At 44.7% G+C, this 17,685-nt stretch overlaps 1 protein-coding gene across 4 annotated transcripts in view; it reads right to left on the bottom strand.

Annotated features, from left to right (window-relative positions):
• Positions 1-15,744, bottom strand: part of LOC137355294 (nuclear factor NF-kappa-B p100 subunit-like) — a 56,698-nt gene extending 40,954 nt beyond the window's left edge. For all 4 annotated transcript variants that reach the window (XM_068020263.1, XM_068020265.1, XM_068020264.1 and 1 more), the window contains exon 1: positions 15,319-15,744. The gene's annotated coding sequence lies outside the window, so the exon portion shown is untranslated. The remainder of the gene's footprint in view (positions 1-15,318) is intronic.
• Between the last annotated feature and the right edge of the window lie 1,941 nt (positions 15,745-17,685).

Below are 17,685 nucleotides of genomic sequence, written 5' to 3'. Positions count from 1 at the left end.
ACCTTGAACATTCACTCCTGCCACCACCAACACACAGTGGCAGCAGTGTGTACCATCTACAAGATGCACTGCAGCAACTCACCAAGGCTCCTTCGACAGCACCTTCCAAACCCACGACATCTACCACCTGGAAGGACCAGGGGAGCAGACACATGGGAACATCACCTCCTATAAGTTCCCCTCCAAGCCACACACCATCGTGACTTGGAACTATATCACCTTCCGTCACTGTCTCTGGGTCAAAATCCTGGAACTCCCTTCCTAACAGCACTGCGGGTGTACCTACGCACTGCAGTCCATGTAGGTTCAAGAAGGCAGCTCACACACCATCTTTTTAAAGGCAATGAGGGATGGGCAATAAATGCTGGCCTAGCCAGTGATGCCCACATCATGTGAATGAATTAAAAAAAAAACAGGTAACACACGAGTATACCCTGTAACAGGAGGTTGGATGGGTGAAGGAGCCTGTTATCTGAGGTCAGATCAATCCATTAGCGATGTCTTTCTAAAGCAGTACCTGAGTGAAGCTTAAGCAAGGAGGAAAGCCCCCAGAATATCAGCATTGCAACAGGATGCATACTCTGAACAAACAGGACTTTCCTATGCCTGCCACTGCTCAACCTGTGCCTTTCACAACAAGTACACAGGAAATGGTTTCAACAGCAACCTTGAAAAAAAAAGATTGTTGTGTCACCAAACCCTGCCCTTTATTTTATATCAAACTCCCGATATACATTACTGCCCTGCTGGGCCAGAAAATACAGCTCAGCTCAACTCAGCCACAATATCCAAACAGAAAATCCAACCAACTGCCTCTCCAGCAGTGAGGTTCCCTCCCCACCTCCCCTCCCCCTCCGGCAGTGAGGTTCCCTCCCCACCTCCCCTCCCCCTCCGGCAGTGAGGTTCCCTCCCCACCTCCCCTCCCCCTCCGGCAGTGAGGTTCCCTCCCCACCCTCTCTGGCAGCAAGATTCCCTCCTGCCTTCAGTAATCATGGACAGTAAAAGTATCAGACCAGCACTGTTATCCTGAGTGTTTCTATTAGCGTCAGTACTTATAGAACTGGAAAGGCAGCCATATGTTGAAAGACATGAGATTGTTTAATGTGCCACCTACGCTTATGAAAACAATGCTGACATGGGGGAATTTCTGAAATTGTGTTATTCTGAACCTCCTGGCAGTTCCAGGAAAAGTGGTGACAGCAATTGTCCCATCTGACGCCAGCATTAAATCATTTTTTCTAATATTTGCCTACACCCCCTCACATACGTGTGCGAAAGTGATACCATGGAGCAAGTAGGCTCAATGTTAAGTTATCTTGAAATTAATCAAAAAAGGATGAACTGTTTTATTTGGAGTAAATGCACTTAATAGCCAACTCAAATCGGTGGAAGTTAGCCTGACCCCTGGATATGCCAGTACGGGGCTGCCCTTGATAAATATCTCCAGACAAGAAAGCTGGGAGGTGAATCTCTCCCTCAAAATAACCTGGCAGGATCGGAGTGATGTGGGGGGTGAACTCCCAACATCAGGGGACTGATCATCAGCCACCTCACAGCTCCTCGCAATCTGCTTGAACTTTCATCAATTTCTCCTTGAAAGCTCCTATTTGTTGTGGTTTCTTTGGCCCACCAACACCCCCACCCCTAGATACCCCTATACTCCGAGACACACCAGTATCAAATCAATTTCAATTGTTTAAAAAACAAAGCTGACAATAAAAGATCCGTTATGAACTTGGAGAGTATCGAGTAGATGCACAGCACAGAATGACTCCTCATTCAGCATGAATTATCAGTCTCACACAAAGCCATGGGATGGCTGTTCCAGAATATGGAGTCACGTCACACTGATGTAGTGGGGTGCTCTTCTGAGGAGAGGGAACTTTACTCTGTATCTAACCCAATGCTGTACCTGTCCTGGGAGTGTTTGATGGGGACAGTATAGAGGGAACTTTACTCTGTATCTAACCCAATTTTTTTTTTTTAAAGGGAGCTTTACTCTGTATCTAACCCCGTTTTTTTTTGTTTTGTTTTTTTTTTCCAAGGTGGCCTTTATACCCCAGGCCCCTTTTATATATTTTATGTCGAGGGGGGCTTTATCTGTATCTAACCCCATGCTGTACCTGTCCTGGGGAGTGTTTGATGGGGACAGTATAGAGGGAACTTTACTCTGTATCTAACCCAATGCTGTACCTGTCCTGGGAGTGTTTGATGGGGACAGTGTAGAGGGAGCTTTACTCTGTATCTAACCCCCATTTTTTTTCTTCTTTTTTTTTCTTCACTCTGTATCTAACCCCCGTGCTATACCTATCCTGGGAGTGTTTGATGGGACAGTGTAGAGGGAGCTTTACTCTGTATCTAACCCCCGTGCTATACCTATCCTGGGAGTGTTTGATGGGACAGTGTAGAGGGAGCTTTACTCTGTATCTAACCCCCGTGCTATACCTATCCTGGGAGTGTTTGATGGGACAGTGTAGAGGGAGCTTTACTCTGTATCTAACCCCCATGCTGTACCTGCCCTGGGAGTGTTCGTTGGGAGAGTGCATCACAGAATTGTTACAGTGCAGGAGGCCATTCAGCCCATTCATCTGGTGCCATTGCCCTGCCTTCTTCATGTAACCCTGCACATTCTTTGTTTTCAGCTAACAGTCTAATTCCCTCTTGAAAGCTTCGATTGAATCTGCCTCCACCATACTTACAGGCAGTGCTCTCAGGCACCTTAACCACTTGCTGTGTGAAGAAGTTTTTCCTCATGTCACTTTTGCTTCTTCTGCCAAATACTTTAAATCTGTGCCCTCTCGTTCTCGATCCTTTCACAAGTGGAAACAATTTCTCTCTATCTATTCTGTCCAGACCTCTCTCGATTTTGAAAAGCTCTATTAAATCACCTTTCAGCCTTCTCTTCTCCAAGGAACTTAGGAGCAGGAATAGGGCATTCAGCCATCGAGCCTGCCCTGCCATTCAATATGATCATAGCTGATCTTCCACTTCAATGCCTTTTTCCCACACTATCCTCATATCCCCTAACAGTCCTAACTTCTCCAATCTATCTTCATAACTGAAATACCACATCCCTGGAACCATTCTCGTGAATCTTTTCTGTACTCACTCAAATGCCCTCACGTCTTTCCTAAAGTGCGGTGCCCAGAACTGGACGCAATACTCCAGCTGAGACTGTTCAACAGACCTTCCTTGTTCTTGTACTCTATGCCCCTATTAATAAAGCCCAGGATACTGTATGCTTTATTAACCTCTCTCTCAACCTGCCCTGCCATCTTCAAGGATATACACCCAGGTCCTTCTGCTCCTTTAGAATTGTACCCTTTATTTTATATTGTCTCTTCATGTTCTTCCTACCAAAATGAATCACTTCACATTTTCTGCATTGAACTTCATCTGCCACCTGTCTGCCCATTCCACCAACTTGTCTGTGTCCTTTTGAAGTTCTGCACCATCCTCCTCACCGTTCACAATGCTTCCAAGTTTCCTATCATTCGCAAATTTTGAAATTGTGCCCTGTACACCCAAGGTCTAGTTCATTAATATATATCAGGAAGAGCAAGGGTCCCAACACTGATCCCTGGGGAACTCCATTAGAAACCTTCCTCCAGCCTGAAAAACATCCATTAACCACTACTCTCTGTTTCCTAGAGGGAGCTTTACTCTGTATCTAACCTCATGCTGCACCTACTCTGGGAGTGCTTGATGGGACAGCATTTGCCAAGAAAGAAAGCTTTTGATTCCCAGCATTTCCATCCCAACCTTCAGAACCAGTAAATTCACAGAAAGAAAGACAACTTTCTCATTCTGAAATGCAAGTAATAGTTTAGGGTAAACTGATACATTTTGATCAAAGTAATGTAACTCTAATTCAAACCGACTGTATTACGGGTTCCTGTGGTTAAAGATTCTGGCTCCACACCCGACAGGAGCATCAGCTGCTGCCACCTGGAATATGCTCAGTCTGTCATAAGCAATTTGATGGAATCAAATTTAAAGGGTCAATGTTACAAACCGCACGAGGAGTTGTGTTCGTGCAACCGGTCCTGTACAATCAATGTTCAAATTAACTCAACTCATTGTTCTGTAATCTAATGGATTCAATTCTAAGGGACTGGGAGATTTTCCCGGAGTGGGTTCTCAACTGACAATATAAACCTGAGGCTCTCCCACCAGTTTTAACTGAGACAGGAAGTGGGGACAAGAATGCAGTCAGCATGCCCAGGAAATAGCAGAGCTGTACACAGCAGAAAGGTCGCAGATTCCATCGTGGATCTGTGCTGAGTTAACTGGGGTAGAGTCAGGGAGTTAGAATTTACTATTGAGTAGAGGGAAGGATCAAACTCTCAATCACGAACCTGCGCCTCCTACTGACGGGGAACGAGTGTGTCCGATCCCAAGTCAATAATGCCAATAATAATGCGAGAGCGGGAAGAGGCCATTCAGCCTTTCAATGCTGCTCCACCTGTCAATCAGATCATGGCTGATCTGTAGCTTAACTCAAATCGACCCCACCTTGCCTAACAAAAATCTATCAATTTTTAATTGACCCCCAAGCTCAATCAGCTTGTTGGGCGAGGCAGTTCCAGATTTCCACTATCCTTTTGTGTAAAGAAATGCTTTCCGACATCACCCTGAATGTCCTCACTCTAATTATAAGATTATGCTTCTTTGTTCTAGACTCCCCCACTGGAGGAAATAGTTTCTCCCTATCTAGCCTATCAACTGCTATTCTCATCTTAAACATCTCAATTAGATCACCCATCGATCATTTATGCTCAAGGGAATACAAACCAACTCAAGAACACAAAAATTAGGAGTAGGAGTAGGCCATTCGGTCCCTCAAGCCTTCCCGCCATTCAATAAGATCACGGCCGACCTGACTGTGCCCTCAACTCCACTTTCCTGTCTGCCCCCCATAACCCTTGACTCCCTTGTCGATCAAAAATCTGTAACTCAGCCTTGAATATATTCATCTATGCCTCCACTGCTCTCTGGGGAAGAGAATTCCACAGAGTAACAACCCTCAGAAAATATTTCTCCTCATCTCAGTCTTAAATGGGAGACCCTTAATTGTTAAACTGTGTCCCCTAGTTCTAGACTCCCCCACAAGGGGAAACATCCTCTCAGCATCCACCTTGTCAAGTCCCCGCAGGATCTTATGTTTCAGTAAGATCACCTCTCATTCTTCTAAACTCCAATGGATGTAGGCCCACCCTGCTCAACCTTTCCTCATAAGATAACCCCTTCCTCCCAGGAATCAGTTGAATGAACCTTCTCTGAACTACCTCGAATGCAATAACATTCTTTCTTAAGTAAGGAGACCAAAACCATACACACTACTCCAGATGCGGTCTAAGGCCCTGTACAGCTGTAGCAACACTTCGCTACTTTTATACTCGATCCCCCTTGCAATAAACACTAACATTCCATTTGCCTTCCTAATCACTTGCTGTACTTTTTAAAAATATTTGTTCGGGGGATGTGGGCATCGCTGGCTCGGCCTGCATTTATTGCCCGTCCCCAATTGCCCTCAAGAAGGTGGTGGTGAGCTGCCTTCTTAAACTGCTGCAGTCTTTGGGGTGTAGGTACACCCACAGTGCTATTAGGAAGGGAGTTCCAGGATTTTGACCCAGCGATAGTGAAGGAACGGTGATAGGGTCCCAAGTCAGGATGGTGTGTGGCGTGGAGTGGAACTTGCAGGTGGTGGTGTTCTCACGCATCTGCTGCCCTTGTCCTTCTAGTTGGTAGAGGTTTGGAAGGTGCTGTCAAAGGAACCTTGGTGAGTTTATTTATTTTTATTTTATTTATAGATACAGCACTGAAACAGGCCCTTCGGCCCACCGAGTCTGTGCCGACCAACAACCACCCATTTGTACTAATTCTATATTAACCCCATATTCTCTACTACATCCCCACCATTCTCCTACCTACACTAGGGGCAATTTATAATGGCCACTTTACCTATCAACCTGCAAGTATTTGGTTGTGGGAGGAAACCGGAGCACCCGGTGAAAATCCACGCAAACACAGGGAGAACTTGCAAACTCCGCACAGGCAGTACCCAGAACTGAACCTGGGTCACTGGAGCTGTGAGGCTGCGGTGCTAACCACTGCGCCACTGTGCACAGTGGCTGCAGTGCATCTTGTACATGGTACATACTGCTGCCACTGTGTGTCGGTGGTGGAAGGAGTGACTGTTTAAGGTGATGGGTGGGGTGTTCAAGTGGGCTGCTTTGTCCTGGATGGTGTTGAGCTTCATGAGTGTTGTTGGAGCTGCACCCATCCAGGCAAGTGGAGAGCATTCTATCACACTCCTGGCTTGTGCCTTGAACATGGTGGACAGGCTTTGGGGAGAGAGGAGGAGAGTTACTCGCCTCAGGATTCTCAGTCTCTGACCTGCTCTTGCAGCCACAGCATTTATGGGGCTTGTCCAGTTCAGTTTCTGCATTCTAACTTTTTGTGATTCATGTATCTGGACACCCAGATCCATCTGTACCATAGAATTCTGCAGTCTCTCTCCATTCAAATAACATACTGCTTTCCATTCTTCAAGCCAAAGTGGACAAGTTCACATTTTCCCACATTCTACTCCATCTGCCAAATTTTTGCCTACTCACTTAACCTATCGAAATCCCTTGTAGACTCTATGTCCTCTTGACAGCTTACTTCCTTACCTACCTTTGTGACTTCAACAAATTTAGCTACAATACATTTGGTCCCTTCATCCAAGTCATTGATATAGGCTGTAAATAGTTGAGGCCCCAGTGTGGATCCCTGTGGTACTCCACTAGTTACAGCTTGCCAACCCAAAAATGACCCATTTATCCCTACTCCCTCTTTCCTGTTAGCTAACCAATCCTCTATCCATGCTAATATGTTACCCCCTACACCATGAGCTCTTATTTTGTGTAGTAACCTTTGATGTGACACTTTATTGAATGCCTTTTGGAAATCGAAGTAGATTCCCCTTCAATCAGAATGCTTGTTACTTCTTCAAAGAACTCTAATAAATAAGTCAAACACAATTTCCCTTTCACAAAACTATGTTGACTCTGCCCAATTGCATTGAGATTTTCTAAATGATGATTTCCTTCATAATGAATTCTAGCATTTTCCCTATGACAGGCGTTAGGCTAACTGGCCTGTAGTTTCTTGATTTCTTTCTCCCTCCTTTCTTGAATAGAGGTGTTACATTTGCGATTTTCCAATATGCTGGGATCTTTCCAGAATCTAGGGAATTTTGGAAGATCACAACCAATGCATCCACTATCTCTGCAGCCACTTCCTTGAAGACCCTAGGATGCAGGCACCAGGACCTGGGGACTTGTCAGCCTTTCGTTCCAATAGTTTTCCAAGTACCTTTTCCCTAGTGAATGTGGTTGTTTTAAGCTCCTCCCTCCCTTTTACCTCTTGATTTTCAAGTATTCTTGGGATGTTTTTTGTGTCTTCTATAGTGAAGACAGAAAATACCTGCTTAACGCTTCTGCCATTTCCTTCCTTCCCATCATTAATTCTCCAGTCTCACCCTTTTAGGGACACTTACTTACTCATTTCTTTTTTAAATACTTGCAGAAACTCTTACTATTTGCTTTTATATTTCTAGCTAGTTTTCTCGCACTAATTTCGCCCTCATTAATTTTTTTCTTTCCTGGTTTCTAAAACCAGTCCAATCTTCTGACCTACCACTAATCGTTGCAGTATTCTATGCTTTTTCTTTCAATTTGATAATATCCTTAACTTCCTGAGATGGCCACAGATGGTGCATCCTTCTCAGACTCTTTCTTTCTCACTGGAATATATCTTTGTTATGAGGGATGAAATATCACAAACGTCTGCCATTGCTTTTCTCCTGTGCTATCTTTTAACCTATCTTCCTAGTTCAACTCTGTCCCCGTACCCTTGTAATTGCCTTTAAGTTTAAGACACTAGTCTTTGCAAACAGTCTTCATAATCTAACCCTTTTGCCCTTTGTAAGAGAATCTGAGGCACAAGAGACAATCTGTCGGCCTGATGAAGTTAAAGAAGCTATGCGGGATCTATTACAGCATCACCTTATCACACTCCGCTTAACGCAATAGTGCATTAGCACAATCTGCCTCAGGGTTCAGTTACTCTAGTGATACTAAAACAGGAGTACATGCCATGTAATGTTAACTGCAATCCCAACTAAGCCCATCACAAAGCCATCCAACACCTACATCAATCCCAACATCACAACTGTAACCCAACACAACATAATCCAATAAAAAAAGACTTGCATTTGTATAGTGCCTTTCACAACCTCAGGACATCCCAAAGCACTTTACATCCTTTACACTTTACAATGATGAACTTCTGAAGTGTAGTCACTGTTGTAATGTGGGAAATACAACAGCCAAATTGTGCACAGCAAGGTATCACAAACAGTAATGTGATAATGACCAGATAATCTGCTTTCTTGCAATGTTAATGAAGGGATAAATATTGGTTAGGATACTGGGGAGAACGCCCCTAATTTTTCCAAAAAATAGCCATTCAATGCCAACATAGATCACAATTATACCAACACAATGCCATCCAATACCAACAACAATCACAAATATATGCAACACAATTGCTACCTATTGGTAGCAATGTGTTTATTGATGGGTGGGCTCATATTGGTGAGATAGGAATGTGTGTGTATATTGGGCTTGTGCTGATTAGATAAATCCCACCAGCAGAGATATTGTACCTTTTTGTGCCAGAATTCTTTCTCTAGGGGAATGAGCCTGGAATATCCCTCACCTAGAGCTGAAGGTCGAATATTTTTAACTTCCTTCTTCTCAGTCTAATCTTTGCTATTAGCATTTTAGAGTATGATGCAACATTAATTCTGAACATTTCATTCATTAACTGAGTGCCACAAAACTAAAATCTTACTTTTGGAAAAATCTGCTCAGATTGTGAAAACATAAAACAGGAAGCAAGTGTGTTTTAAATAAATCAAAGGGCACTGCTCACTACTTTTAACCTGGAGCTCAAAGTCAGGGATGTTATGTTAGAAATCTTTCCTCATTTCAGACATCCAGCATCAAATACTCCAGGCAGGTACAGCACAGATTAGACACAGAGTAAAGATCCCTCTACACTGTCCCATCAAACACTCTCAGGATAGGTGCAGCACATTTTAGATATAAAGTTTCTTCTGCTCTGAATGTTAATGGACTTCAGGCCCAATCCCATTGCACCCTTACAGCCAATACAGGAAACTTTCTTTCCATCAGTGTGGAATGTACTGGAGCGTAGATCCCACAGGTGAAAGGTCACGTCTACTCCTTTGGCCCAACAGTGCCCAACTACTGTCATGCTAATCTGGTTATAGCCATACCCATAGTGCCAATTACAGACCCCTGTTCCCAATTATTGACCCCACCCAGTGCCCAATCACTTTGAGCTCTTGGACTAGTCACATAAGTGACTTGAAGTTCAGAGATGAATGATACTCAAGAGACTTGTGGATGGAAATTTTTACTGTCAGTCTTTTCTCATGCGATTGAAGGATGGTAAAAACCACCCTTCTCTAATTATTCCAGAAGTCAAATGAATTCCTGAGGGCACACCTTAAATTGATAACTGGCGTGAAGAAACAAACTACTGTAAGCATTCCTAGTCAGGTTCCCAACAACACTTTTATATGAGCTTTTACCTGCCCTGTCCCTTCATTCTTTTGGTGATGGTCTTAAATTTATTCCCTCCAGTTACTGACTCACCTACTAAAAGAGAGATTTTCCTGAGTTAGCTCCTCATTCAGAACCCCTCTGTTGCAACCAGGTGAGAAAGAGGTCTAGGGTTCCCTTTCAGTCTTCACCTGGTCTTACTGTAATAGGGTTTATTTTTAAACACACTTTTTTAGCTCCCCCTTGGTGAATCCTTGTTCACCACTTTCCAATTATAAAAGGTAAAGAAACGAACACAAATAGGCTTTCTTAGGTTTAAAGAAGAAAGATGAAATTTTATTAAACTTAAACTCTAATTTGGTTGACGCCTATGGATACATGAAGCACCCATGCTAGCATGCATACGTGATATATACGTGCAAATAGAGACAGAAAAGAACAGAAGAAATAAAGTTGAAAAGTTTGAGGCAATATCTGAAGTGTTTTTGTTAGGGGTCTTTGAGCTCACTGTATGGACCTGGATTGTAGGTCATAATTGCTTTTCGTTGGGGCCCAGTATTCTTCTTAAACCTTGTTCACTGTAGGAGACTTTTCCCTCTTGGGGTTCATGTGTCTTCAGTTGTTTTCTGGAGTTCCGTGAAAATTAGATGGGAGCAGACAGGAGGAGAGGAGGTCTGCTTCAGTCCAGGAGCCAAGAGCTTTCTGCCAGCTCAAAACACTATCTCTACAATTTAAAACTCCCCAAGTTGGCCAGCAGGGTGGTCACGTGACTGACTGGTTTGAACAGGCCTGTTCTGTGTATTGTATGGGAGCAGGGGATAGCTCCTTTGTTCCAACACTGTCTGTTAATATGCAAAAATGTCTTTCCAGCCAGGGGGACTGGCAACTCCTTGCAACAGGCCTTCCCTTCTTCCCAGCAACAATTTGAAATTTAATGTCCATGTGGTGAAATTAATGTGCCTCATTCTTGGCAGGTGGGGGCCTGCATGACACCCTCTATCAGATCTCCTCTAACCATGCTCATCTCTAATGGAAAGAGCTCCAGTTTCCCCAAACAGAAAAAGAGAGTGAGAAATACTTGCATTTATATGCCACCTTTAATGACCTTAGGAGGTCCCAAAGCGCTTTACACCCAATGAAGTACTTTTGAAGTGTAGTCACTATAATAATATAGGAAACGCGACAGCCAACATGTGCACAGCAAGCTCCCACAAACAGCAATGTGATAAAGATTAGATAATGTTTTAGTGATGTTGATTGAGGGATAAACATTGGGCAAACGCCCTTGCTCTTCTTCGAAATAGTGCCATGAGATCTTTTACGTCCACCCTAGACAGACGGGACCTCGGTTTAACCCCTCACCCAAAGCTCACGCCTAGAAGGACAAGGTCAGCAGAAGCAGGGGAGCGCCACCACCTGCAAGTTCCCCTCCAAGTCACACACCATCCTGACTTGGAACTGTATCACCGTTCCTTCACTGTCACTGGGTCAAAATCCTGGAAGTCCCTTCCTAACAGCATTGTAGGTGTACCTACACCACAAGGACTGGAGTTGATCAAGGCGACGGCTCACCACCACCTTTTCAAGGGCAATTAGGGATGGGCAACAAACGCCTGGCCTAGCCAGGGATGCTCACATCCCGCAAAAGAATTTTTAAAACTTCCAACAGCACAGCACTCCCTCAGTAATTTACTGGGAATACCAGTCTCGATTATGCATTCCCTTAACCCAGAACCACTGACTCAGAGGTGAGAGTGCTACACTTTGAGCCACAGCCAACATCTCATCTCTCCTCATAACTAAAGGTCTTCGTCCCAGGCACCATGTTAGTGAATCTCTTGCGCATCTTCTCCATGATCTCAACATCTTTCTCAAAGTAAAGCTGGATAATATTCTAACTGCGGAGAGATCAATGGTTTGTACTGATTTACCATTACATCTGTACTCTATACCCCATTATAAATCTCAAGATCCCATGTGCTTTTTAAAAATATAACACCTCTATCAACTTGTCCTCTGCAGCCCTCAGACTCTCTACTCGATTGAGTTTCACCATTTAGTCTTTATTTCCTCTCCTTATTCATCATTGGACTTCCTCAAAAACCAATAGATCCTCCCTAACCTGGAAGACAAAACACCCTGAATGATTCAGTGGTATTACTTCGATTTTACTTTCCATAAATTGGAAAGTCCCATTTGCCTTTTTGATCACTGTCTCCACCTGCGAGGGAACTTGCAAAAATGTAATGTATCTGAATCCCTAAATCCCTTTGTTCATTATATTCACAAGGCACGCCATCCTCTTGCTTCTTCACTCAAGCTTCAGTTCCCCAAAATGGTCATTCAATCCCTCGGGGTCACCACTCGTTATTGCATGTCAATCCGAAAATGTCCCCTTTATTGTATCTCTGTCTCCGTCTCCCAAGCACTTCCCCATCCATGTTGATATTACCTTCCTTTCCATATGATTTCATGTGGAACCTTATCAAACACCTTCTGAAAATCCACATATATGATATCCATTGATTCTCCTCTATTTACCAGCCCAGTGACCATCATGGAAGCTTGATATGAGCTGCCTCTCATAAACCTGGGACTCCCTTATCTGGTTATACAACACTTACTATTTATATAGTGCCTTTAATAGTAGAAGCATAATCAAACATCCAGCCACAGGAGGAGATACTCAGACAGGTGACCAAAAATTAGTTAGAGGTAGGTTTTAAAGGAGCAACTTAAAAGGAGGAAAGACAGCTAGAGAGGTGAAAAGGGAGGGAATTCCGGAGCTTGGCGCCTAGGCAGTTGAAGGCACGGCCGCCAATGATGGAGCCAGTAAAATCAGGGATGCGCAAGAGGCCAGGATTGGAGGAGTGCAGAGATCTGAGAGTTGTGCGGCTGGAGGAAGTTAGAGATAGGGAGCGGCGAGGGCCCAGAGGCATTTGAAAACACAGATGAGAATTTTTAAATCAAGCCATTGTTGGACTAGCAGCCAATATGGGTCTGTGAGCACAGACTGACGGGTGATGGGATATAGACAGCAGAGTTTTGGATGAGCTCAGGTTTATGGAGGATGGTAGACCAGAGGCAGGGAAGAGAGGTACGGATGAAGGTTTCAGCAGATGAGCTGAGGCAGGGGTTTCTTTACTCTGTACCAGAATTTGGAAGGTCCAATGCAGGTGGGAGGTATACAGTAAATGGCAGAACCCTTCGGAGGATTGCCAGGCAGAGAGATCTGGGTGTACAGGTCCACAGGTCACTGAAAGTGGCAACGCAGGTGGATAAGATAGTCAAGAAGGCATTCGGCATGCTTGCCTTCATCAGTCGGGGCGTAGAGTATAAAAATTGGCAAGTCATGTTGCAGCTGTGCACAACCTTAGTTAGGCCACACTTAGAATATTGCGTGCAATTCTGGTCGCCACACTACCAGAAGGACGTGGAGGCTTTGGAGAGGGTACAGAAGAGGTTTACCAGGATGCTGCCTGGTCTGGAGGGCATTAGCTATGAGGAGAGGTTGGAAAAACTCGGATTGTTTTCACTGGAACGACGGAGGTGGAGGGGCGACATGATAGAGGTTTACAAAGTTATGAGTGGCATGGATAGAGTGGATAGTCAGAAGCTTTTTCCCAGGGTGGAAGAGTCAGTTACTAGGGGACATAGGTTTAAGGTGCGAGGGACAAAGTTTAGAGGGGATGTGCGAGGCAAGTTTTTTTTACACAGAGGGTGGTGAGTGCCTGGAACTTGCTGCCAGGGGAGGTGGTGGAAGCAGATACGATAGCGACGTTTAAGAGACATCTTGACAAATACATGAATAGGAAGGGAATAGAGGGATATGGGCCCCGGAAGTGCAGAAAGTGTTAGTTTCGGCAGGCATCAAGATCGGAGCAGGCTTGGAGGGCCGAATGGCCTGTTCCTGTGCTGTACTGTTTTGTTTTTGTTCTTTGTATAACAATTTTCCCACAACTGACACTCAGTGCAAAATTTGCCACCTTCCAATTCAATGAGCTTCAAAAGATTACAGTGAATGTATCCCCACTTTGCTTACCTATCCCAACAGCTTATCTCCAGAACGACAATTTTATACAAACCAGTTAACTTTACAATGTGAAGAACAAAAACTTAAGGGCCCAGAAGTTTAACCCAAATAAATTTTATATTTCCATCGTTCCACAGTTGCTACTACCCTGAACTCACGAGAATTCCAACACACAGATGCATTGATCAAAAAGCACGGTAGAGTTTCTTTATAAAATGACATAAGTTAGAAACTAGAGGTCAGCTGTTTATCAGGAGATGCTACCACAACTTCAGGAAATCCTAAAGCGCTTTACAGCCAATGAAGTACTTTTGAAGTAAAAACAAAAAAAGCTGGAAATACTCAGCAGGTCTGGCAGCATCTGTGGAGAGAGAAACAGAGTTAACATTGCAGGTCAGAGACCAGTTCTGATGAAGGGTCACTGACCTGAAACGTTAACTCTGCTTCTTGCTCCACAGATGCTGCCAGACCTGCTGAGTATTTCCAGCATTTTTTTTATTTCAGATTTCCAGCATCTGCAGTATTTTTCTTTTATTTAAGTACTTTTGAAGTGTAGTCACTGTTGTAATGCAAGAAATGTGGCAGCCAATTTGTGCACAGCACAGCATTGTGTCATTTTCCATAATGATGGACAGATGTTGCTGTGATTTCCTTACACCATGGGCACTGGCAATGTTCCAGCTCCTAATCCTTTCTTCAGAGGTGATCTAGACAAGCTTGATGCTGGCAGGCCATTTGACAATGGAGGCTGTCATGACAGAACATGATTGTCAAATAGTCACATATTTCCAGCCAGGGAGTGAACGATAGTGATCAGGAATGGGATTGGATGATTTGACCCTCCCTGACCCAGGGACTCAGAGGTTACTGTAGCTCCCTTACCAGTAGCCAGTCTGAGATCAGCCAATCCCGTCACAGCCTGGGAATCAAACTTAGGGCCTTCCTGGTCTGGGTGACTCAGTTCCATATCGCTTACACGTTGAAGCATTGGGGGAAGCCCAACATGCAGTCCGCTGACACATTCCTGCATGTGACCATTAGTGTGTAAAATACATTCACAGAACTTTAAAGTGACATTCGCTTTAAATTACGGATGTTTGTGTAAAAGGTGCTGTACTGACACTGAAGTCATCCCAATGTGTGTGACGCTATCTCATAATTGGTGAAAGGTTTCTTCCTGTCTGAAGAGGCTGATCCACCACCGTGGGCAGAAGATTCCTCGGAGGGTATCATAACTGAGCCCCAGCCCTGCCCCCAACAGTATGTCCCAAATTACCAACATCTACCAGAAAGACACCAGACTGACCCTTCCTCTCCTGGGGTCAATTCCGCAACTCTTGGTGTTGAGATCAGGTTTTGACCAAACTTTCAAACCCGATGTCATTTAAACAAATAACACCATGTCCATGGATGATGCTCACAGCCTTTGATCTATGGGTCCTGAGCACCACTCTGTCTGAACTGTGGGGAGGAAGAGCTGAAACTTCTGATCGGGAGGCTCCGGCTCAGAATGTCTCCATTAATAAAGCACAACGAACACAAACAGCCCACAGACCAGACGGTCAGACCCTCTCCCTCCCCGGCAACATCAAGCACCCCTTTCACTGGAGGAAAGCGAGCCCACCCCCCCGGCTCACTCCATACCTGACAGCGCTTCGGCTCCAAACAGCGGCTCATTCAGTGCTCACTCATCCGGGGAGGGAGGCTCCCGGCGCCACTCGCTGCTGCTTTCCTCTCTTCCTGGATGGATCTGGTCTCACTTGGATTTACTGCTCTCTCACGGTTTGTACTCTGCAGCCTCTCCTCACTGTTACCAGACTGTCGAACTTCGCTGTCTGCCTTTGCCTGTGTGTGCGCTCTCTCTGTCCAGTCCTGTGTCTGTCCTCTATCTCTGTCTCTCTCTGTCCTCTATCTCTGTCTCTCTCTGTCTGTCTGTCCTCTATCTCTGTCTCTCTCTGTCTGTCTGTCCTCTATCTCTGTCTCTCTCTGTCTGTCTGTCTCTCTGTCTCTCTATCTCTGTCTGTGTCTCTGTCCTGAGTGGAAAGTCCCTGTTTCTATTTGCAGCGCTTGTTGGGGGTTCGGGGATTTCCCGTGACGTCGAGTCCTAGACAGCGTGAACGCCCATTGGCTGGCCAGGATGCTGCTGCTCTGTGATTGGTCTACGTCACTGCCGTGTACATTCCCTCCACCCAATCATTGCAGCCGGTGCAATGAATCGGGAGTGGCCGCATTCTTAAAGGGACAGGCACCCCAAGCACTCTGGTACCCGCTCCCACCCCATCAGGCAAAGCCTCCTTTCCCTTCCCGCCCGTCCCGGGCACATAAGAACAGTGACCATGTTTTAAAAAGTAGTTTACTGACTGTGAACCACCTTGGGACCGCCCGAGGATGTGAAGGACACTACATAAATGCAAATTATTTCCCCCCCCCCCACCCCCCATGAGCTCTGTCTGCGAGATGTGACTGAAAAGGATATAGAACAGTGGGAGACATAACCAGAAAGTGGAGTAAACAGAGGTTATCAGGAGGAATAATGCTGAGGCTTCATGTGGAATACACTGTACAATCCTGGTCGCCCTCCATTAACCTGAAAGGGGAGGCACATGGTCCAAAAAACGGATAATCACAAATAAAAGGGAAATTAGAGAAACGTAAGCTGTACTGTTGGATGGATTTGAGTCCCAGGTGGAAGGTTGATCAGTTCACCTCCACATTGATCCAACACCATCAGAAAATACTGGGTGCTGAGCCATATCACAGAATCATTACAGTGCAGAAGGAGGCCATTCAGCCCATCATGTCTGCACCAACTCTCGGAATGAGAGTTAATGCCATGCCCCGCCTTCTCCCTGTAACCCTGCACATTCTTCCTTTTCAGATAACAGTCTAATTCCCTTTTGAATGCTTCAATTGAACCTGCCTCCACCACACTCTCAGGCAGCGCATTCCAGATCTTAATCACTCACTGCGTGAAGTTTTTCCTCATGTCACTTTTTCTTCTTTTACCAATTACTTCAAATCTGTGCCCTCTCATTCTCCACCCTTTCACCAGTGGGAACAGTTTCTCCCTATCTACTCTGTCCAGACCCCTCATGATTTTGAACACCTCTATCAAATCACCTCTCAGCCTTCTCTTCTCCAATCTATCTTCATAACTGAAGTTCCTCATCCCTGGAGCCATTTTGTGAATCTTTTCTGTACTCTCTCCAATGCCTTCACATCTTTCCTTAAGTGCAGCACCCAGAACTGGATTCAATACTCCAGCTGAGGATGAACTAGTGTCTTATACAAGTTCAGTCCTTGCTCTTGTACTCTATGCCCCTACTAATAAAGCCCAGGATACTGTATCCTTTATTAACCGCTCTCAACCTGTCCTGCCACCTTCAATGACTTATACACATATGCACCCAGGTCCCTCTGCTCCTGCACCCGCTTTATAATTGTACACTTTATTTTATATTGTCTCTCCATGTTCTTCCTACCAAAATGAATCACTTCACATTTCTCCACATTGAACTTCATCTGCCACCTGTCTGCCCATTCCACCAACTTGTCTCTGTCCTTTTTGAAGTTCTACACTATCATCCTCACAGTTCACAATGCTTCCAAGTTTCGTATAATTCGCAAATTTTGAACTTGTGCCCTGTACACCAACGTCTAGTTCATTAATATATATCAGGAAGAGCAAGGGTCCCAACACTGACCCCTGGGCAACTCCTTCTTCCAGTCCAAAAAACATCCATTAACCACTACTCTCTGTTTCCTATTACTCAACCAATTTTGTATCCATGTTGTTATTGCCCCTCTTATTTCATGAGCTATGGCTTTGCTCACACGTCTGTTGTGCAGTATTGTATCAAATGCCTTTTGGATGTCCATGTAAGTCACATCAACAGCATTGCCCTCAACAACCCTCTTTGTTATCTCTTCAAAAAACTCCAGCAAATTAGTTAATCATGACTTTTCCCTTAACAAATCCATGCTGGCTTTCCTTAATTAACCCACATTTGT

Source organism: Heterodontus francisci, chromosome 42 (assembly GCF_036365525.1).
Source record: "Heterodontus francisci isolate sHetFra1 chromosome 42, sHetFra1.hap1, whole genome shotgun sequence".
NCBI lineage: Eukaryota > Metazoa > Chordata > Chondrichthyes > Heterodontiformes > Heterodontidae > Heterodontus > Heterodontus francisci.
Note: the sequence above shows the minus strand (reverse complement) of the source record. Positions and strands in the feature narration are given on the sequence as shown.